We start from the raw sequence: 24,080 nt of genomic DNA on the forward strand, positions 1-24,080 counted from the left end.
ATTCTTTCAAACACTGCCTGGCCCATTAGTTTCAGCCTCTTACTGAATAATTCTCACATCTTGCTTTAACCAATATCTAATAATCTGTGCAGCACCACAAAGTGGTGCCTTACCAGGAAGATTCTAGTGTATGTCCATCTTGGGCTGGAGCTTCATTGCGTCTGGCTCAGAGAGGAGAGGCATGGCATCTGTCTCACTTAGGAGAGGTGTGGCATCTGACTGAGCCATCTACCTCACTTCCTTCTTCCTGTTCTGTCTACTCCACCCACCTAAGGGCTGGTCCATTAAATGGGCCAAGGCAATTTCTTTATTAACAAATGAAATCAACACAAACAGAAGACTTTCCCACATCAGCAAATAATGACAGTGAGACTGTTAATAATTATAAATGCTCTTTCAATGGATTAGGCTTGTTATTGGTTCCACCCTAGATTGTAAATCTTTCTTTACTTATCTAGGCTATGCCACATGAATTATTCACTTTTCTTAGTATAAGAAGTTCATATCCTTCTCTTTGTATCACTTCCCAATATTGAGGCTTCTCCCCTTTTTCCCCAGAAGACTCTTAGTCTGGTTCTCCCAACTAATTTTTCATGCCTAGGTATGAGCCAGCCAACTTATTTATTAAACTAGTCCATGCAATATACATTCATATTTCATAAAGAAATTTTGTTCACCATGTTCTTGACTTTTTCATGCAAACACCCTTTTTATTACATTTTATTTATAAACTAATTCTATTACATTTAATTTATAAAATAATGTTGAGACATAAATTTCCATTCTTGCATCTACTTATTATATGACAATAATATATTTATGAAAATATTTGGGAAATATTATTTTATGTGTATATTTAATTTAAAATATCTATAATTTTTCTTAAATATTTTATTTATAAAGCAGTGATTTTGTTTAATTTTTAAAACTGCTCCATTATATACCTGTGTATAACCACTTTATTATTAAGCCTATGCACATTTTTTAAACAGCTATGACCTTTTTAGAGGTTTATTTTTTAATGAATCTACCTTTATTGCATATGTGTAATCATCTTCTGACATGCGAATTTTTTTATTTAGTGTTTATCAGGTATGAAAAGATTAGCCCTGCTTCTTTGTCTGTTGAATCCACCCAGTCCAAGATGCCAGAGGAATGTTCACCACCTCTGCAATCAAGGATAACTGTCCTAGCTCTAGGGATGTTGGGGTTCTATATAATATAAAGCAATTTGTAGCATGCTGATATAGGAGGTTCTTCTGTTTTGTGTTGATTTTATTGGTTAAATAAAGAAACTGCCTTGGCTTTTTGATAGGGCCGAAAATTAGGTAGGCGGAGTAGACAGAACAGTATCCTGGGTAGAGGGCATTGTGGCAGATGTCCTGGCTCTCCTCTCAGAGACAGATGCTGGTTAATCTCGTGCTGGTAAGCCACAGTCAAGTGATGATACAGATTATTAGAAATGGGTTGAATCAATATGTGAGAGTTAGCCAAGAAGAGGCTAGATATAATGGGCCAGGCAGTGTTTTAAATAAATATAGATTCTGTGTTATTATTTCCAGGGCTAAGCTAGCCATGCAGGAGCCGGGCGAGATGAAAAGCAGGCCTGCTCACCTCATCACTACAGCATGATGTTCAAAAACCCCAATATAAATACTCTGTAGTAGGACTTCCAAAAGATCCGGAGCCTTTTTTGGACTTCCAGTCTGAACCAGGAAGCTGTCCCTACTCACTGCCAACATAAAAAGCCTTGCTGAAAACATGTGACTACCAAAAAGCTGGATTTGACTCCCTTTTCATGGGCCTGGAAAAGCTGTTTAAAGCATTCTTAGGCTTTATGTTGATGAACATTGCCAAAATTAGACACTGTGATGAAAGTAGAAACTCTACTTTTTGTTTCCCACGAACCCAGACCTAAATAATCACACTGAATCTATAATAATTACAACACTGTTTGGCTACTGGCTCAAGTGTATTTCTATCTAGCTCTTACATCTTAACCCACTTCAGTTATAGCCACAACACTGTGGCTTAATGCCATTTTTCTGCTTTAGTAACTACATGGTGTCTCCTTGACACTGTTACTCTTTCTCTATATCTATGTTCAGATTTTCTGCCTGGTTATATTCATCCCTGCCATAGACAAAAGCAGGTTTTCTATTATTAATGCAGTGGTAATAAATTCACTGCATACAGAGTAGAATCCCACATCAGGAGATGAGTCAGCAACTCTGAAGGAGATCACAAAGTTTACTGCAGGATTTGTTTTCATTGATAGAATTGAGAATACTCTATTTTTTCATATTCCAAAGAAAACTTGAATGTACACACTCCATCAATCAGATACAATTATAAACACTCAGCCAATAGCTCAGGCTTATTACTAGCTAACTTGTACATTTTAAATTAATCACATTTCTTATGTGTGTTTTCATGTGGATTGGTTCATTTTCTCAGGTCAGTATCTATGTTTATTCCTTATATATTTTAATTACTCTGCAGTGATTTATTCCTGAATGCTCATGTCTAGAAACTGAAGAATAACCACATGAACATGGAAGTTGAACCTGCCAAGTTGACACTTAATATCTTACCACAGGCTGGGCTGTGATCTACAACTATGTAAGAATATGGGATTGATGAACAGGCCTCTTTCCTTACTCAGGTTGACTCTCCGATTCTGTGACAAGAAATAAGCACAAAAAAACAATTTCAAAGAGTAAAACCACTGTGATTTTGTTTCCAATGAGATAAAGAAAACCGAGTAAAAAGAAATATTCCGGTACTCATTTTTTTTTCTGTCTCTGTCTTGCCATTACTCAAAAACAAAATCACATTTAACTAACACTAAATCATATGTAAGGTTCTCTTCTTCTAAGTGTATAGTTAACATGACACCTTAAACAGACACCACTTCCACAGGTAATTTCATTAGGTATTATTTTATTTTCTATGAGCATCCCATAGTTTCATTTTTTTTTAATTTTATTTTTATTTTGTTTACAGTATATTTAGGCTGAGCTAGATAGTCATTCAGAGAATAACTCCCTAAAGACAGAACAAGCAGGGATAGATAAATTGTGGTCCCACTGACATTGGCTCACAGCCTTCCCCAGCCTTAAAAGTCTCCCCCACATTCAGAGTGCTTAGTTTGGTACTATGCTGGTTCCCTCACTATCAGGCCAGAGGTGTTTCGCTACCATTGGCTCAGGTAAGCTGTTTCAGTAGTATTCTGATCATGGCCTTGATCTTTTTGCATGTATTCTCATTCTTCACATTCTTTAACTGGACTTTGGGAGCTCAGTCCTGTATTCAACTGTGGATCCCTACATCTGCTTCCATCAGTTGCTGGATGTAGGTTCTGTGATGGCATTTAAAATAGTCTTGAATCTGACTACATGTCAAGGGCTGTTCATGCACCCTCTCCACTATTGCTTATGGTCTTACTTGGGGGTCATCCTTGTGAATTCCTGGGACTTTCTCAAATAACAGGTTTCTGCTAGTACCCTAATGGCTCCCTCAATCAGGATACCATTTTCCTTGCTGTCTGTCTCTGTCTATCTCCATCTCGTAAATTCCATTCTTTCAAATTCTCCTCACCTCCTTTTTTCTCTCCACCTTCTTCAGCATTCCCTTCTCCTGCACCCATAATTTCTCAATTTCTCAGGAGATCTTGGCTTTTCCCTTGCTTAGAGGGATCAATGATTTTGCCCATTAATGTTCCCCTGTTTACTTAGCTTGTCTACGGTCATGGGCTATAGGGTCCCTATTCTTTCTTTATAGTTGTTCACTTATGATTGGGTATATACCAACATCATCATTCTCATCTGGGTTACCACACTCAGGATGGATTTTCTAGTTTCATTCATTTGGCCTGCAAATAACAAGATGTCATTGTTTTATACTGCTGAGAAGTACTCTGTTGTGTAAATGTATCCACATATTTTTATCCATTTTTGGTCAATGGGCATGGATTTTTCTCCATGCTGCTCTTATCACATTATATGAATGAAGATGACTGAGGAAGAAATCAGACATTTGCCCATTTCTTGACATTATTATCTACTATGCAGAAGAAAAGATATTTAACATTGGTGTTTAGATAATATTTGGTGAGTAAATAGAATACAAGAATATTTAGAGTGGTTTAAAAAATGTAGTCTGTGAGTTACAGTCATTATCTTATTATTATTATTTTTGGTACATTGAAACCAGAGACAGTCAGCTATCAGTCTCAGTCAGCAACATAACAATTAGGAAGTTTGTAACCCTAAAGAGACATTATTAGAATACTTGTTTCTAAAGTAGGCATGCTGGTATTATACAATTCCAGGACATTATAGAAGTGTGGTAAAGGAAAGTTTTCTGAGTATTGATGACCATCTAGGCTAGAATTGCCCATTTCATTCCAAGAAGAAAATGTATCTCAAATCTGCTAATTTAATAAATATCTGTATTAAACCAGTATTTGATTAATACGTAAGCATATTTGTACTAATAAAGTTTGAAACTGGAAATAAATGCATAATACTTGAACATATCCAGTGGTCAAAAATCACATTATGCCTAGTGTCAGGATAAATGAAGCCAAACCCTTTTTTAGATTGGCTATTTGCTGTATTGAACTAATTCAGAAGGAAAGTTACAATTATTTTTGTGGTAGATTGCCATGAAGTTCAGTCGTTTACCAAAACAAGGCTTCGAACTGATGGACATGCAACTACCTTAAATAATTCTATTTTAGTAAGATAGAAAAAAAAATACTTCAGATTTAATAGTGATTATAAAATTTCAAGAGAAATTCTAGAATATGAAATCTAGTTTAATATTGAAATAAATACTTAAAATTATTATTTAGAGGATATTATATATATATTTTATGTAAGAAGCAATACTATGAAGGTTGCTTCTTGCAAAGTTAAATATACAAACACCTATAAAGTCTTAAAACAGGCAAATTCAAATATTTATATATAAATATATATATATAAAATTAAATATATATATTTAATTTTTTTCCTGGCATCCATTAAACTGAATACATTTCTTGATCACTAAGATTCTGTGGGCTACTATGTTAAGTGGCGTCTATTTCAAAAAGGTTGCACATCTAAAATTCTTTCTACAATCTACCTATTTCCTTGCACAACACTCTAATAAGCTTAACTATGCTATGTATTATAATTCAACTACATTAAAATGGCAATTATATATTATATTTTTATATAATACATATTATTGTGTGATACATAACATATTTAATTATAATTCGACTGCATAAATACCACACATAAAAACAGACAAAAGCAGATCACAAAGAATCAGAAGCCAGTACACTTGGCTGCACAGAATCACAATCAGAAATCTCCAGACAGGAATGGATGCTTCCATGTATATAGGTAGATTCGAGGCAAAAGCAGCTGCAAGCTTGCCTGTCATACATTGCCAGTTTGGTCGGCTGTTAACTGGAAGCAAAAGCACATGGTAAATTGCATTTTATCCTGTGTTCTCCTGTCAATTGCTCTGCTTCTTTTCATAGGACACAGGGAGGAGGGAGTCACAGGTGACTCATCAGCTCTGGATGAGATCACCATGCTAAATGCAGTCCTGTGCTTTGCAGTCCTCGGTTTGAGATCTCTCTTCTTATTGGTTCCTATATGGCATAAAAGGGTCTGATCTGAGGGATTTTAGCAGTGAGGCTTTGACTAAAGTCCTGCTAAAAGCTGGACTTTAGTCAAAGCCTCACTGTAAACAACCCCAGATTTAAAAAAAAAAAAAAAATGTGTTCCAGATACCTGCAGGAGACAGAATCGACAGAAACCTAGAAAAGCAGGGATTTTGTGAGAATTTCCATGCTCCTGCTAAGAGTCACCTGTTCCTGTTTCAGTACAGGAAAATGCTCGAGTCTCTGAAGCCACTGCATCAGCCTTAGTATCTGTGATTCCTGGTTTAGTCTGAGATTCTGCATTTTCTGAAATGAAGATTTACTTAGTCAATACCTGACAACAACCGGGATGTACTGATCTTATGAGCCATTGGAGACCCTACTAAGTTAATTGCTTTGTTGGCAAATAGCCTAAGGTATCTGGAATCTGAAATTGAAGTGGTCTGTTTCCTCAATCAGTGTGTTTAGCGACTCTGACATGGCATTTCTGGATGTGATACCAGTAAGCTGCAATCAGCAACACACTTTCACAACCAGCCGTCAGCACGGAGTAAAGAAACGGGAAATATCAGGTAGATGGAAACCCAAGAAGTCAGATATGTGATCAGCTCCTTGTTAACGCCACAATGATTTCCCCTTTTGATAATTAAATTCTGGTCCTAGGTAAACTACATTTTTTCCTGTCCTCCACTTTCACTTTCATTTTTTTTTTTTCCTGCCGGAGCAAACATTGCGATGGAGGGAGAAATGAGTCAGCAGCTCTGATGCAGATCTCCAAGGTTACCACAGATTTTTTTCCTATTGGTGGAATTGAGATCATTCTCCTCATTTGTTCATATTTCCGGAACAAGTTGAATGCACCACTCGTCATTCAGAGTCAAGGAGAGCTCATTACATTTTCAGCATAACTGGTCTTTACTAGTCAGGCTCTGGCTGCTCATGTTTATAATTCAAAACCTAAATGTACATTGGCCCAAGAAGGCAGTCTGCTCTTGCCAACTATTTGAGAAAAGGCCCAGGGAAATTAGCAAATTCAGGTACTGGTTTATTCCCAGTATTATAGTTCTGAGTTACCTGTTACTGTTTCCTGTGAAGTAAGTCGATTCCTGTTTCTGAAACCTCTGCTTCTCTTTAAACTTGTGGCACCACTGTCTGAGTCTTGAAACACTACATTATCTGCAAGGAATTAATTCTCCTCAGGTTGTAGCATCTGACAGAGTCAAGAGGAGTCATCCCTTTCCTCTTTTAACTGAGTCCCATTGCAGGAACGGGTATGACTGTAGTTTTTATTTCATGAAAACTTAGAGTCATTGAAAATGTTGTTCAGTAACATCTAAATGCACTAGCCCACCTCATCACCAAAGACTTTTGTGGTGCAATAAGGTATAGAAGAGGAAACATACTTCTTATCATCCTATTGCCTTCTGTTCTCACAGGCTCAATTTGCTGCTGCATTGCATCGCATGGTATTTGTGTATTTGACATTTAAAACATAATTCTTTCTTAAAAGTATGCCCATTCCTAATTAGGAAATCAGACAGCATGAGCCTTTTTGTAAATCAACCATTTATTGATAATGGTAGTAATATATTAAATACTACCATTGAAATAATTAACAGACCAGATTTCTTTGTTATTTTGTGTTACTTTTGTATGTGTTGAACAAGAGTGTATCTTATCTTGTATCTTCCATCTCAGATTCTGAAGTCCTGTCTCTGCTAGTAATGTGAAGACTGGAAAACACTGGTACTTTGTAATCTACAGCCTCCATTTGAATCTGTTGCATTATTTCTGCCATCTTTTCAATATAAATATATGAGTCTTTAAGTAGTATTTAAAGGCATGAAACATCAGAACATAGAACTGCATAGCCTCTGCACATCATTATATTGTATTCTAACTAGTGCCAAAGGAACATCTCTGAAGTAGGTCAAGTGATACTCAGATATGAGTATACCAATATTTTATTAGGACACAGATTTTTCTATTTGATGGTGGAAGAATAAAAGAAATTATTTTTGTATTAGTTTGTCATCATTGTATCCTTAGATTTCTAGTCATCAAGGCAGTATGTTATGTGTTCCATTACATAATCTTAATAACAGTATCTCTTTGATTTCTCCCCTTATTTTTTGGCCACTATGACAAAAGTATATCTGAAGACTTCTTACTTATTTTCTCATTTTGGGCATGTAGCTAATGTGATCGAAAAATTTTTGTCATGCTAATTTGAGGATTAACCTGAAATTATATCACAACTAATCAATCCCAGCTTATGGATTCCCATTCTATGATGATGAAAATATGGAGAAACTTCTAAAATAGCTTCTTTCTACTCTATTGACAGTTGTAAGCATATTTTTTAAATGGTTTGGTAATCTCCAGTTTTGCACTTATAGCCATGACTTTGGCCAATAAATAACACACTACTTGGACCTGAGAGAGAAAAAGTTGATATTCCTTCATAGTATAAGGAATTCAATTTTACAATATCTCTCTAATGCACTGTAAAGCAACTCAATTACTTTCAAATATTTTTCTAAGTTTATGTATGTGTACATATATGAGATTGACAATGCATAATTATATTTATAGATACATATGCATGTATGTGTATACATTCTTATCATACTCTAGAATTTTATACATGAATACTGTATTTATGTTATTTTATGCTCATTTCTGCTTTCTTCTTTAAAACAATATCTATACTAAAAGTGTCTAAACAAATTGTACTATATAATAAAATTATTATATTATATTGTGTAGATACAATTGTTTACATCAATATTCCATACTGAATATCCACTCTTGTGATTTTATATAATCAATTAGCATTGACCTTTTCTAATTCAAAGGCCTATCAATTACTATACAGTAAAATGATACTTTCTCTCTTAGCCTCCAAAATTTATCAGTTGCTTTTCTGCTAATTGTGTTCATTTTAGAGAGCTTTCCATTTTTTTTTGAACTTTCAATATGGGATGTCATTATGCTAAGAAATTTTTGTTGTTCCTTTGCTTTCATTTAATTTTAATTCGCTTTCAAGATTTCTAAAATTTTGCATTTTAGTACCTTAACCTTATCTTTTTTTTCCTCGAAGTTAGACTCAATGTTTTGTGTCCTACAGGGATAAATCATGTGGGAGTCCCCTTTGTGTGCTGTGATTATCATTAATGAATAAAGAAACTGCCTTGGCCTGTTGATAGGGCAGAACTTAGGTAGGCAGGGAAAACTAGGCTGTTTTCTGGAAAGAAGAAGGGTTGGGTCAGAGAGAAGCCATGGATCCTCTGCCTGAGACAGATGCCGTTTAGAATCTTGCCCTACCATTAAGGAACAGCCAAGTGGGAATACACAGATTAATGGAGATGGGTTAGTTAATTTAATACATAAGAGTTAGCCGCTAAGAAGTTAGAGCTAATGGCACAAGCAGTTTCTGTGTGATTGCTTCGGTTCTGGGTGACAGTGGTGAATAAGCAGCTGCCCCCACAACAGATAAATATTTAGGACACAGAAATTATATTCATTCAGAAAAGTTGCAGATGAAGATTCTGTTTCTGGTACCATGATATGGTAGCATTTGGCAAAATTTTCTTTCTGTCAATTATGTATATGCATTTCTATAAAATTTAAGAGTAAAAATTCAGACATGTCTATGCATAAGAAGCCAGTAATACCCTCTGAAGAGCTAAATGTTGGTAAATTATGGCATTTGAAGAAACTGGAAAAATCATGCAATATTGACCTTAACATATTAGGATGATTTAAGTAGAAATTATAGCTATATTTATGGTGTAAGAGACTGAGTCACAGATCCTAATGGTGTAAAATATTGTTTACATACTTTACTTTAAAGAGAAACAGTAAAACCTAATTTTATTTATTTCTAAGTAGTTTTGAATGGGAGACTCATGAATGCTGCTTTTATTTGATATATGTGTGCATTACATAAAAACAGCAAAGGCAGTGGAGTAATACTAGAGTTTTAGTTCAGGAGGCAGACCAACATATGCTGAAACTATGGGAATTGCAAAAAAATTAATCAGAGGAAGAAAGGAGAATAGTTTGTTACATTAAAAAAACAGTGTCTTCTCTAAATAATAAACCTTATGATATTTTCTGCTTTATATTTATAAGAAGCACAGACACATAAGGGGCTCGTCCCTGATACTAATAATTTGAAATATTAAAACTGGAACTATTTTCTAGTATATATATGAAAAAAGTGGTATAATAAAATTATCATACAGTCCCCAGGACGTGAAGCATATTTAGTAAATGCAGGAGCTCTGAGACTTACTGGCATTTTATTATACCACATATAGCAAATTACAAGGCTGTCACATGCTATTATACTAATGCATACAAATAGTATTTTATGAATACTCATATAAACTGGTATTATTGAATTTCATTGTGCAAGTAGCATATTTAATTGTTTCACTATAAAAAACAGACAATGTTTATACTGTATTCTGAGCAACAGATATGAATTCAAAATATCAGAAGTGCCTATATAATTTACTGAGGATGATGAAAGGGAAGGATAGATATTTTTCATGTATTCTAGCTTTGAAACGATACCCATGTGCTTGTAATACCATATCCAACCACACACACACACACACACACACACACACACACACACACACACACACACTTTCCCTGATGTCAGATGTGACTGAAAAGAGAGAACAGATACATGACCAAAGGATGGAGTGCTGATATTGGTGATTGTAGAGAAAGTCTAGTAAAGGCAATGCAGTGATTTTTATAAAAAATTTAATTGTTCATATAATAATACTGAAGCATATTTCACAAATATTACTTGAGACTATTGATTCCTGAAATAAAATGTCCAAAAGGCATGTACATATATGTGAAACACTATAAAAGCATACATACAATTGTGAAATTGTGGAATTATATGTCTATTTTTTCTAAATTATAAATATTGAATATGCTAAATTATCAATAACATTGTTTAGATGCTATGCAATTTGTGAATGTTCAGGACTGGGTTTTAAATAACATTCCTATTTAAAATATGCTTATTATTTCACAATTTTTTGTAAAAATGCATTCATATTAAAATTCAAATATATTTGAATTCTATAACTCATTAGTTATTTATTTGCATTTGTGGAATCTGACTTGGCTTATTATAAATGCCAGCAACAAGCTTCAAGGAGCAGACAGAATCTCAATCAGAACTATGGAATTGAAGGAGACTGTGACCTGCAGGGAGACTCACCCAACTTTCCTCTGCAACACTGAGGCATATGTCTTTAGCTTACTGGACTGAAATATGTCACAGATGATTCTGTAAGGCACTATATGGAAGCACTTCATCTTACCAAATCCCTGAAGTCCAGTCTTTGGTGCGGCGAGAGAGCCCCGACCAGCGGGGAAAGATCACCACCGACACAGGATTCTTCTCTGATCACACTTTATTGAAGCGCTGCTTGGTTGAGGGAGAGCTGGAAGCAGGGGGCCCCGAGCCGGGCTGGGTGGCGGCTTATATACAGGAGGACGGGGCGTGTCTACTGATTAGGTGACGTGGCAGAAAAGGATTGGTGGAAACCTGTTGCTAGGCAGATGTGGCGCGAAAAGTTCGCGCCACATACTTGTTTACTTTAGCCCTTGGCGCCATCTTGTAATGGCGAAATGTAAGTGCGGCCGCCACAGTTCCCCCCTTTTAATTTTATGACATTTAAAAGACAGTCAAGGCTGAGGTCAGAGGACCTTACCCTGAAAATGTAGACATGTCCCGTTTTTCTCAGGGATGGGAAAAATAAGCGGGACTACCCATGTGCATAAGGTCATGATCTCCTGAGTGGATCTACTCAGTGCACTCTTAGGTGCAAAACCTCCTGTCCAGGACAACACATCCCCAGATTCAGGGGAACCTCATCGATCCCTCTTTCCGAGTGCAATGGCTCAATGGCCTTCAGGTGCAAAAGCAGGGATTAGGGTCAGGAGTCCTGTAAGATGCTGATCCAAGCTTGGGGGGAGTTACCGGCCTCCAAGGCTGCGAGGGCACGTGCAATGGCCACCTTTTCCCGTTTCCTTACCCGAATCAGCCTTAGAATCAGAAACAACGCCAATATCACTCCCGAAGTTAATATTAATCCTAGCACGCCAACCCCTGCCCATTCCTTAATATATGAAAAGGTATCTACCAGCCAATCTGTAAATTCCCCCAGCGAAACCATAGTCGCCTGGGTTTGATTCAAAGCCAAAATCTTCAAACTAAAATTGGCTTGCAATTGTTCCAATTCCCTTGTCCAATTGCCATTTAGATATTGAGAAATCGCTCGGGATTCATTAAGGGTAGCAGTATAGGGGGTAACACACAAGTGCTTAGTACGATCCACACAACCAAAGGTAACTATATCAAACATTTCTAACATATTTCTTTCCACCAAATCAACTCTCTTATTTAACAATAAAATACCTGACATTAATTGATGGTTAATCTTTTCTTGTATATACATAGCGTCCGAGGTTTTTTGTACCACGGAATTGATAATAGTAACTGTCTGAACTTGATTGGCCATAGCTACTCCTGCAGTAACAGCCGCAGCAGCAGACACTGCAATAGCCGTCACAATAGTTGCTGTAATGCCAAAATCCCTTTTCCGGCGAACCAGGGTGGCTAATGGGAAGTTCTTAGGATTGGCTTTTACAGGCAAAAACACAAAGGTAGGGATGCGCATAACAATGGCACCTGAATGGTAGAAATTCCAACATTGTGACAGAGAGCAATTATCCTTCTTGCAATCAACTGCAGTATTATTTGAACTCCCTGTAGTATTAAACAAAAGCCAGACAAATTCTGGTTTGCCGTAGAGTAGTATTATGTTTTTTCTCTACACTAGTTATATTAATTTCTTTAGAAGTGTGATTCATAATCCCTGTATAATTATTTAACATAATTATTCCAGAGCGAACAAATGTAGCAAATGGAGACAACTCAGTTATAGCTCCTCTGGAATTCATAAGTATCCATGGTGTAAAGGGTGATCCAACCTTTATCATAAGTTTTCTTTTAACCTTAAAATGGTTAAGATTCCTAAGAACCCATCCAGAATTATTGTAAAACTTATCATATAGTCCTCTGCAATCCACAAATTCAGGGGGATAGCTCAAATCATTACCAGAGCATCTAGGGACAGACCAAGAAAAAATATTATTACTAGTATGATTACTATTGCCAACCTGTGAATCACTATTATTAACCTTGCTAACCTGTACCCAATTGGGCGTTGTAAGGTTGCAACTGATCCCATAAGTGGTAACATTAACAGTATCATTGGAACCGGAATAGGAGCCAGATCCAGATTTAGCTCCAGATCTAACCTGAGGCAGGGCTACGCTAATGGCCTTTCTCAAAAAATTGGGGGTATCTTCTAAAAATGGATCTCTAGCTACAGTAAGATTCATGGCATCTAGCAAGATGCAGTCTGAGATAGAAGTGCTCTGATTTGTGGTAAAACATAAAGTTCCTGCTAGAGGCACTACAGTTTGATTAAATTTTTGTTCCTGTGCATCCACCTTTTTGCAAACTAAGTTCAATTGGCAACTATCAACAAAAAATTGTGGCAATATTGTGGACTCATTGTGAACAGGAATTGGAATGGACCATGTACGGGCCACAGCCCAGAAATAAGATTCTTCAGATTCAACTGGAACCGGCAGGTTCACCAACAGGATCAGGAGCAGCAACATCTCCTTGCTCTTCGTCAGGCTGTTCCAGTGTTGTCACAATCCTTGTCAGTCTGGTAGGGATCCACACCGGATCTGGCCGATTCTGAGGAAAGACACAAACAGCTCCCCTGGACCTCTGTATCACAGGGTCCAGTCCATACCATTTGTTATCAATTACATCCTTCCATTTTACTAATTCTGTATTTCTGTGTCTGTGGTCCATATGTCTTTCCGCGGCTGAACAGCCATTGGAATCCAAGGTCAGAAAATTAAATGTAAAGAGAGCGAGAGATATTCTATCTCGCGGGGATGCGCCTTCGGCTATTCCCCCTTTCTGTTTTTGAAGCAATTCCTTAATGGTGCGGTTAGCCCTTTCCACGATGCCTTGTCCTTGTGGATTATAGGGCAAACCAGTAATATGATTAATTTCAAAAATAGAGCAGAACTGTTGAAAACTTCTAGAGACATATGCCGGGCCATTATCAGTTTTTAAAGAATAAGGCTTGCCCCAAGCAGCCCAGGCTTCTAGGCAATGGGTCCTTACGTTAAGGACCTTTTCACCACATAACGGGGTGGCATGTATAACACCTGAACAAGTGTCCACGGAAACATGCAAATATTTTTGTTTGCCAAATTCTGAAACATGAGTAACATCCATCTGCCAAAGGGTAAGTGGTTTTAACCCACGTGGATTAACCCCAATATGAGGCGGATGATGAAAAACCACACAGGAGGAACATTGTTTAACTATCTCACGCGCTTGGTCGCGAGTAATATTAAACTTAAGGCGAAGGGTATTTGCAGGCACATGAAACTTTCTATGAAATTGTTCAGCCGATTGCATAGGATCCAGGGCAACTAAAGCCATTTCCCTGGTAGCCCTATCAACCATATCATTAGCCTCAGTCATAGGTCCAGGAAGACCGGAATGAGCTCTAATATGACCGATAAAAAATGGTTTAGCACGTTGAACTATACAACTCTGAATTTGTAATAACAAAGATGCAACCATGCTACTAGGTTTAACATATGCAGCCACTTCCAGATGTTTTACAGCATTAACTACATAGCATGAATCAGAATACAAATTAAAAGGCTGATGGGGAAAGGCCTTAAAGACCTCCAACACTACTTGACACTCCACGATTTGGGGTGCTCCAGAGCGAAATTTCAGAGTAACAGGTGGGGAGCCATATACCATATAGGCTCCAATTCCAGTTTTGGACCCATCAGTAAAAATAGTCAAGCCATTATTCAAAGGAGAAGCACTGGTAATCTTTGGAAAATATACAACATTCTGTGCCATAAAGGACAGCAATTTATCAGACGGATAATGATTATCAATAACGCCTGAATATGAGGAAATCAATACGGCCCAATCATCAGTAGTCCCTGTCAAAACCTCAATTTGATCTTTGGTATAGGGCAATATTAACTTCTCTGGCATTTTTCCAAAGGAGGTCAAGCTGAACCTCACTCCCAATAATGCCTGTTGTGCCACTAAATCAGGATAATAGCTTAACGTGCGCGAACCAAGTGTATGACCATGTATCCACCAAATCGGGCCTGTCTGCCACAATACTCCAGTAGGATGACCAACAGTGCGCAGAATGCAAAGCAATAATGGTTGTTCTGGATCAAACCGAAGAACCTGCGCTTGTTCTATGGCCTTTTCCACTATCTTTAATGCCTCTTTTCCTTTGGGTGTAAGCTCTCTAGGTGACGTTACATCAGGATTTCCTTCTAATATTGAGAACAATGGCTGCAAAGCTTCACGGGTAATGGCGAGATATCCTCTCAGCCAATTTATATCTCCGAGCAACTTTTGAAAATCATTTAAAGTGCGTAAATGTGATGTGCGAATGCAAATTTTTTGTGGAAAAATCTGTTTTGGGGTAACACGGGCTCCTAAAAACTCTATAATACTTGTCTTTTGAATCTTATCGGCGGCAATAATCAGCCCCTTTTGTTTTAAGGATGCCTCCAGGGCAACTAATGCCCGTTCTAGCATATGCTCTTGTTTTGCTTCCAATAGGATATCATCCATGTAATGGATCAGCCTAACTTTGGGAAAACTACGTCTCACTGGTTGTAACGCCTGATCCACGTATAGCTGGCACATGGTGGGACTGTTGGCCATACCCTGTGGTAAGACCTTCCATTGATAGCGTTCATCAGGCTGTTCATGATTTATAGAGGGAACAGTAAATGCAAAACGATGTTTATCTAAAACATGCAAGGGTATAGAAAAGAAGCAATCCTTAACATCTATGGCAAAAACAGGCCAATCTCTTGGTAAAGCACTTAAAAGAGGCAACCCTCTTTGGACAGATCCTATGAGTTGCATCTGTGCATTAACTGCTCTAAGGTCATGCAGCAGCCTCCATTTTCCTGACTTCTTTTTTATGATGAAAATAGGGGAATTCCAAGGAGACACAGAAGGTTCAATATGACCAAGCTGAAGTTGTTCTTTAACTAATATGTGTGCGGCCTGGAGCTTTTCCATAGACAGGGGCCACTGAGGCACCCAAACGGGCGTATCTGTGCCCCAGGGGATGCGTAACGCATCATCAGTGGCCCCTAGGAAAAACCCAAGCCCTTCCGATCAGATTTGGGAGTGGGCAACACGGGGTCACTTCGTCCTTGAAGGCGAGCCCCCAGCCCTTTTCCTGGTACAAAGCCTTGTGCCTTCATGACATCTTTACTCACTTGAGAATAATCATTGGTAATTATTAATTTTAATTGTTGTTGTACATCCCTTCCCCATAAATTTAAAGGAAGGTCTATGACAAAAGGCTGAAAAATGCCTTGACTGTGTTCCATCCTCCAATGCAATTGCTTAGCACTCATATCTGGAGTATTTTGGTATCCTAGACCCTGTAAGGTTTGTGCAGCCGTCTGTAACGGCCACCTCTTCGGCCAATCCTGTTTACGCATCACACTTCTATCCGCTCCGGTATCCAATAGGCCCGTAAAGAGCTTTCCTTCTATTTCTAGGGTACACATGGGGCGATCATCAAGTCCTATAGACAAGCATGCTAGCTCAACCCCAGAGGAGCCGAACCCTCGCTCGCCCCTCTCTTTCTCACAAGCGGGAAATTTTTCATGGTCTGATCGAAGAATTAACAATTGTGCAATACGATCTCCGGGTGCAATCGAAATGATGCCAAACGGAGAATGACACATTACCTTAATAATGCCTTTGTAGTCAGGGTCGATCACTCCAGGTAGCACTAATAACCCTCTAAGAGTACCGGAGGATCTTCCTAAAACTAGTCCCACTGTTCCTTCCTCTAGAGGTCCTGACATATCTGTGTCTATAGCTTGAACACCCATACTCTGAGTCAGTACCAATCCGGTGGTGGCACGGAGGTCCAACCCTGCGGAGCCTGTGGTGGCCCTTCTGATGACTGGGGTGGTCTCATGTTTGGCTCCTGAATTGCCCCATAAATTCTCGGGCCCTGGGGTAGTGGGCCCTTCTGCCCGTTTTTTGACATGGCTGATGTTGCATTAGGTATGGGCTGTCCATTGATATCCTTTACGGATCGACACTCATTCGCCCAGTGTTTTCCCTTTTTGCACCTCGGGCATGTGCCCGGCTGTCTCTGACCTTGGCTCTTTTTATGTGTGCCTTGGGGGCAATTTTTTCGTATATGCCTCGGCTTCCCGCAATTAAAGCAGGTACCTGATCTTCCCTGCCCCCTGGAGACTGCTAGCATAGCAGCCGCTAGACCAGCATTAGTTAGAGGGCCGCCTATCTCTCGGCAGGCCTTAAGCCAAGCATCCAGTCCTTTATTTTTCCACGGCATGATGGCTCTCTTACATTCTTTAGTAGCCTGTTCAAACACTAGCTGCTGAACCAAAGGCATGGCTTCTTCGGCTTCACCAAACACCTTCCCTGCGGCTTCCATCATGCGAGCTACGAACTCCGAAAATGGTTCAGTAGGGCCTTGAATAATCTTCGTAAGATTGCCCGTTACTTCACCTCTTTTTGGTATCATTTTCCATGCTCTTGTATAGATTTCATTAATTTGTTGATAAACCTCCACTGGATAGGCTGTTTGATTAGCCGTCCATTGCCCTTGCCCTAATAACATGTCTGCATTCCAGGGAGCTCGATTTGGCGTTTGCGCATTTACTCGAGCCTGAGTGTGAGCAGCTTCTACTACTATAGATCTATAATCTAGATATTGACCTGTAGAAAGGCATGCTCTAGCAATTTCCCACCAATCTGTTGGTGTCATAGCTCTGGTGGTCAACCGAGTCAGTAATGTGCGGGTATACTGCGCATTAGCTCCATAAGTCTTTGCTGCTTCCACTAAATCTTTTAACTCTTTATAAGGGACTGGCTCATGATATCTTTGTTGATTTTGATCCTCAAAAACAGGAAATACCACCACTGAAGGTGGATAATGCACAGCTAACTGCGCAAGAGTGCCCCTGTCAATGAAATGGCAGCTACTCCTGGGCTGCACGTAAGGAGGGGGAAACTCTCTAGTGGGCACTTTTAGAGCTGGCCCATATTTCTCCTCCTCATAATGTGCATCTTCCTCCTCTAAGCTCTCCTCCTCTGCCTCTACCAGCTCCTCTTCAGCCAGCCGCAAGGCTGCGAATTCATCCAGCACCGGATACAGGGGAGGTGCTGAAGGTTTATTTATCTTAGGATCCTCCTTTTCTTTTATATCTTTCTTTTCCCCTTTTTTGTTCCTTATTACCGTGCACTTTTCTTCAGTATCCTCCTCTGTCTTTGAACCTGCTTCTGAAAGGCTGTCCTGGTGTCTTGCCAACATTTTCCTTCCTTCTCTTAACTCCTCTACATTTTTTCCGTCTTTCAAACAGGAGTGTACTAATCTCCAAAAAGGATAAGTTCCCTTCCTTAATTGCCCCTGTTCCTTTGCTGCCTCCAAATCTTTGCCTAGCTTTCTCCAGCAATGCAGATTTAGATCCCCAGACACCGCAAACCACGGCGCCGAGCGATCAATATCCCCGACAATCACTTTTATAGTGGATTTCGAGATTTTCAATCCTCTCTCCTGTAGTAACCGCTGTATGGGATCTACAAAATCGCATGCACTGGAGACAGACTGATCGTTGCCCATCTTTGCTTACTTTTCTACAAGAGGCTTACAAAAGGGCAGAAAAATCGCATTATCTGCCACGGACTTACTTTCGCTTTAGATGTTACAGCAGCGACACTCCTCTCCTGGTCTATGACAACGGATAAAAATGCAAAAGGCATAAACCACTACAGCAAAAACAACCACTGCTAATGCAAACCACAAAGGACTAATTCCTCCAAGAAGCATACCTGAGGATACTTACCGGCGCCGACCGCTTCGTGTGTAGAGTTCTGAATCCTCTTCGGCCCCCCGTGTGTGTCCGCCGAAGTTCCCGGGTTTCGGCACCAGCTGCGGCGAGCTAGCCCCGACCAGCGGGGAAAGATCACCACCGACACAGGATTCTTCTCTGATCACACTTTATTGAAGCGCTGCTTGGTTGAGGGAGAGCTGGAAGCAGGGGGCCCCGAGCCGGGCTGGGTGGCGGCTTATATACAGGAGGACAGGGCGTGTCTACTGATTAGGTGACGTGGCAGAAAAGGATTGGTGGAAACCTGTTGCTAGGCAGATGTGGCGCGAAAAGTTCGCGCCACATACTTGTTTACTTTAGCCCTCGGCGCCATCTTGTAATGGCGAAATGTAAGTGCGGCCGCCACACTTTGGTATCCATCCTGTCAAATTGTGGATCTCATAGTCTTTGCTGAGTTTCATATAGAGATTCCTTGATGCCCATCAGCTTCTCAGTAGTACATTGGTGATTCCAGGGACACGTGTGTGTGTGTGTGTGTGTGTGTGTGTATGTGTGTCATAAAAAGTCTTTTTCTAATAAAATATCTTAAATTCTATTTATTCTTTAGAGTTCTGGTGTGTTGATGATCACCTAAATACCAAATTCATCTCTGATTTACTTAGAAAACATATCTAACATGAACACATTTTCATTGTTAGACATGATTCACTACTATCTACATTTATTAGTTATCCTACATAGCTTTCAATAGTAGCTTTCAAGGTGTAGCTCTTTATGAAACATTTTCTAATGAGTACATTGAAAAAATAACAAAAACGAGACTAGAAGTCTATATCTAGTATGTTGCAAAAATGAGATTTAATTTATATCAGTAAACAGAAATTCACAGCAATGTATACTATTCCTGAAAGTAATTTCTTTTTATTAGATTATTTTTTATTACTTTATAAATAATACCATTCAAAATTTCCACTTCCTCCCCTCCTCCCACATTCCTCCAGCTTTTCCCTCCCCCTCGTCCCCTGTAGTCCTAAGAGAGGGCAGGGTAATTTGCCCTGTGATAAGTCCAAGGTCATACCCTTCCATCCAGACTTTGAAAGGTATGAATCAAAATATAATAGGATCGCCAAAAGCCAGTACATGCAGTAGAGACAAATACCAGTGCCATTATCATTGTCTTCTCAGTCTGCCCCAATAATCAGCCAAATTCAGAGGGTCCAGTTGGATCCCATGCAACTTCAGTCCTAATAGAGCTGGATTTGGTGAGCTCCTATTAGCTCAGGCACACCGTCTCAGTGGGTGGACCAACCCCTCATGGTCCTGACTTCCTTCTGCTCTTCAACTGGACCTTGGGAGCTCAGTCAAGTGCTCCAATGTGGGTCTCTGCCTCTATTTCCATCTGTCTCAGGACAAAGGTCCCATGATGATATTCAAGATAGTCATCAGTCTGACTATGGGACAAGGCCAGTGCAGGCCTTCACCTCCACTGTCCTGGGTCCTAGCTGGGGACATCACCGTGGACACCTGGAAACCCCTCTAGAGCCAAGCCTCTTGCCAACCCCAAAATGGCTCCCTTAATTAAGATATCTTCTTCTCTGCTCCCATATCTGTCCTACCTCTATCTCAACTAGCCCACTCCCCCAAGCTCTCTCCAACCCTCTTCTTCTTCCTTCTTTTTTCCCTCTTCCCTTTCCCCAACTTCATCTGCACCCCTATGTTCCCAGCTTTTGCCTGGCAATCTTGTCTGTGTACAATTTCCAGGAGTATCTATATATGATTTTATTTGTGTTCACCTTATTACTTAGCTTGTCTAGGATCACAAACCATAGGCTCAATATCCTTTGTTTATGGCTAGAATCCACTAATGAGAGAGTACATTCCATATTCATATTTTTGGGTCTGGGTTATCTTACTCAAGATAGTGTTTTCTATTTCCATCCATTTGCATGCAAAATTCAAGATGTTGTTGTATTTATTGCTGAGTACTACTCTAATGTGTAGATGTGCCACACTTTCTTTATCTATTCTTCCATTAAGGGGCATCTGAGTTGTTTCCATGGCCTTGCTTTTACAAATAATGATGCTATGAACATAGTTGAACAAATGCTTTTGTAGTATGATTGGGTATCTCACTATATTTCCAAGAGTGGTAATGCTGGATCCTGAGGTAGGTTGATTCCCAATTTCTGAAAAACAACAACACTGATTTCCAAAGGGGCTACAGAAGTTTGGATTCCCACCAGCAATGGATGAGTGTCCCTATTACTCCACATCTTCTCCAACATAGGCTAATTTAAGTGAAGAATGAATAATCTAACCTTTATCCATTCATTCATTTATCATCAACCCCAGCATGAATGCTGTGAAAAGAGAGAAACTAAGTAGTCTATCCACACTATTCATTGATAAAGAAATGCTGAAATGGTTTAGGTTCAACAATAAGAACTCTGCACCATATGTGGATCTTAAACAGCCATTCTGTAAGAAAAGGAGGTGTTTTCTGATAAGATAAAATTATAGAGTTTCCTACTTCTATGAAGGTGGTATTACTAAATTCCTTAAGCCTTTAAGATCTTGTTTAAGCTATCTGGCAGTTTTTACCTCTCAGCATTCCTCACCAGAAGCAAAGAACTTGAAGCTCCACATTGTGGTACTTAGCAGCATCTTCCTATAGCGCACTAGCCTCAGGCTGATCATAATATCACAGTACTATAAATGCTTCCTCATCTGTCAAATTCTGTGGCAGATTGTAATGTCTTTTCTCACTTCTAACCATTTCAGGGGTAAGTACCTTTTGCCTTGGATAGTGCAAATCCAAACACTCCTTATAATAACCCACAAATTAAAAGAATTTTTTATGATTCCTACCAGGTCCATATTCATTATAATGATCTTGGATTTTCACCTTTATTTTTCTGTGTCCAATGTACCTTGCATGGAAACTCAAAGGGAGAGCTGCTCTACAAATTCTAAAAATTTCTGTTCTTGCCACGGTTACAATTTAGCTTATTTTGTTTTTAAAATATCTAGAAGCAATCGCATAGACAGTTGACTACTGATTTTCTGCCCCCATATTTATAAATTTATTTACTATTATACAGCTATGTTATTCAACCCATGTTCACTCTTACATTCTTCTGAAAGGTGTACACTTTACTTCCACTGTGGTGTTCTTGACTTGTGGTGTCCATTATGCTATACCTCCATACTAAATCCTTACTTCCAAAGAGCCATTACTCAGTGTACTGACCAACCTATTTTTTCCATACTGTGGCAGAATTTAAGATTAAGATAGAAATATCAGAAGAAAATTTATACATTTTGAAGAGCATGCAGTGAATACTATTATATGCCCCAAGTTTATTCTTCAAAATTTTTATGTAAGTCAATCAAAAGAATTGGGAGGAGAGATAGTTTCCTTGCCATGATACAATTACCAAACAAAGTAATTACATTCACACATTTTCAAACAAAAAGTAACCACACACTGGGTCAAAATATCCTTATTGATTGGTAGAGAGTGCTGTAACCACTTCTTAGGTAAAAGCATTTTGGCTTATAACCTTGAAAAAACAAGAGTAGGTTGAACTCTCTGAACTTTAGAAAAAGTGGAACAGATTCATTTCTCTGGAATTTTGTTGAAAGAAGGCCGATTGTTCATACCAGTTGCCAAGAACTGAAAGAGTGTCACAGAAACTATATTAATTAAAGCACTGTTTAGCCCATTAGCTCTAGTTTTTATAGGCTACCTCCTATGTATTAATTTAACCCATGTCTATTAATCTGGGTATCACCCCGTGGCTCTGGCTTACCAGTTAATCTTCCAGTGTCTGTTTCTGTCAGGACTACATGGTTTCTCACTGAATATACCTTTCATTCTCTCAGCATTCAGTTTAATATTCTGCCCTTAGCTCTGTTCCACAATTGCTCTGCTATAGGCCCAGTTCCTTTATTAACCAATGTTATTCACAGGATACCAAAGGAAATCCCACTTCACTTCCCTTTTTCTGTTTAAATAAAAAAGTAAAGTTTTAGCTTTAGCATAGTAAAATTACATGTAACAAAATAATTATCAAACAATTACAGTTATAATATTTATATCGACTAGATCTTTTATCATAACTAAGGAAAAATATAAGTATAACTAAATATACTTTAACTCCATCACAGATGCCAGAAGTATTTATTCTTCAAGCCTCTCAAAGATGAACAGAATATGCCAGTAAAATGTTTTAAAAACTTAGGACTTTCCATGACAATGAGACAATACACATCTGCTCTTGGCAGAAACAATTATTTCAAGATGAAGATGGGCATCTAGGAAGCTCCTTATATACTTTGCTAGGCATTATAACAAGAAATTATTTTTTGTGTTGACTGCTTGATGATATAATGTATGAACTAAATATGCAAGACGCATAGAAAAATGACTGCTGAAGCTGCTTGAAGAAGGTGAGACAGTTCTTAAGGGATCCGGCTTCAGGAAGAAGTCTGCAAGAAATTTTTTAGGACACAGAAGAAAGTGACTTTCAAACTGCCAGTATATGTGGAACTGTCTGTGAAATATCTTGATGAAGTGTGCCAGAATCTATGGGCCAGTAAGCTGAACATGATGCCTGAAAAGGTACAGAAGAACTTAGGGTTACTGTCCAGACAATGAGATGACTCTCTTAATTCTAAAGTTTGGTAGTTCAATGTACTTGTTAATTTATGTTATATCATATCTTCCTGGAGACACTGATTGAGTTGAAGAATAAACAGTTATAGTTTTCTTTAGTTATGATAAAATATAAAGTAGATACAAATATCATAAGTGTAATTCTTGCTAGATAACTGTTTTCTTATATGCATTTTAACTCTATTAAAAATAACTCTTTCATTTAGAGAGAAATGGAAGGTGATTTGGGAGGAAATGTAGGCTGTTAATATCTTCTATTGCCATTTGTTAATAAGGAAGCTGATTTCAACCAATGTTTTAACAGAGTAAAGACAGTCTGGAAGAGACATATAGAGAGTACATGGAGTCAGGGAGAAACAATGAAGCTGCTGCTAGAGACAGATGACTTTGCTGGAGCCTGCCAAAATTTGCTAGTAGGCCATGAGCTCTTGGTGTTGCACGGATTACTGTAGATAGCTTAGTTTAGAATATAAGAGCTAGCTCGCAATTCTCTTAAGCTTTAGGCTAAACATTTTCTCAAATAATATAGTGTCTGAGTTGATATTTCAAGTATCAGAAGTTGGGTTACAAATTAGCAGCTTCTGCCAACAGATCCTCTAAGAATACACTGTCCACAAAAAAAAAAAAAAACTCCTCTTCATTGGGATATTAAATTTATTCTCCCCATTTCATGCAATATTTTCTGATTCCAAGAATATTGGTAAGTAATAAGTATTAATT

Source organism: Arvicola amphibius, chromosome 12 (genome assembly GCF_903992535.2).
Source record: "Arvicola amphibius chromosome 12, mArvAmp1.2, whole genome shotgun sequence".
Lineage (NCBI taxonomy): Eukaryota > Metazoa > Chordata > Mammalia > Rodentia > Cricetidae > Arvicola > Arvicola amphibius.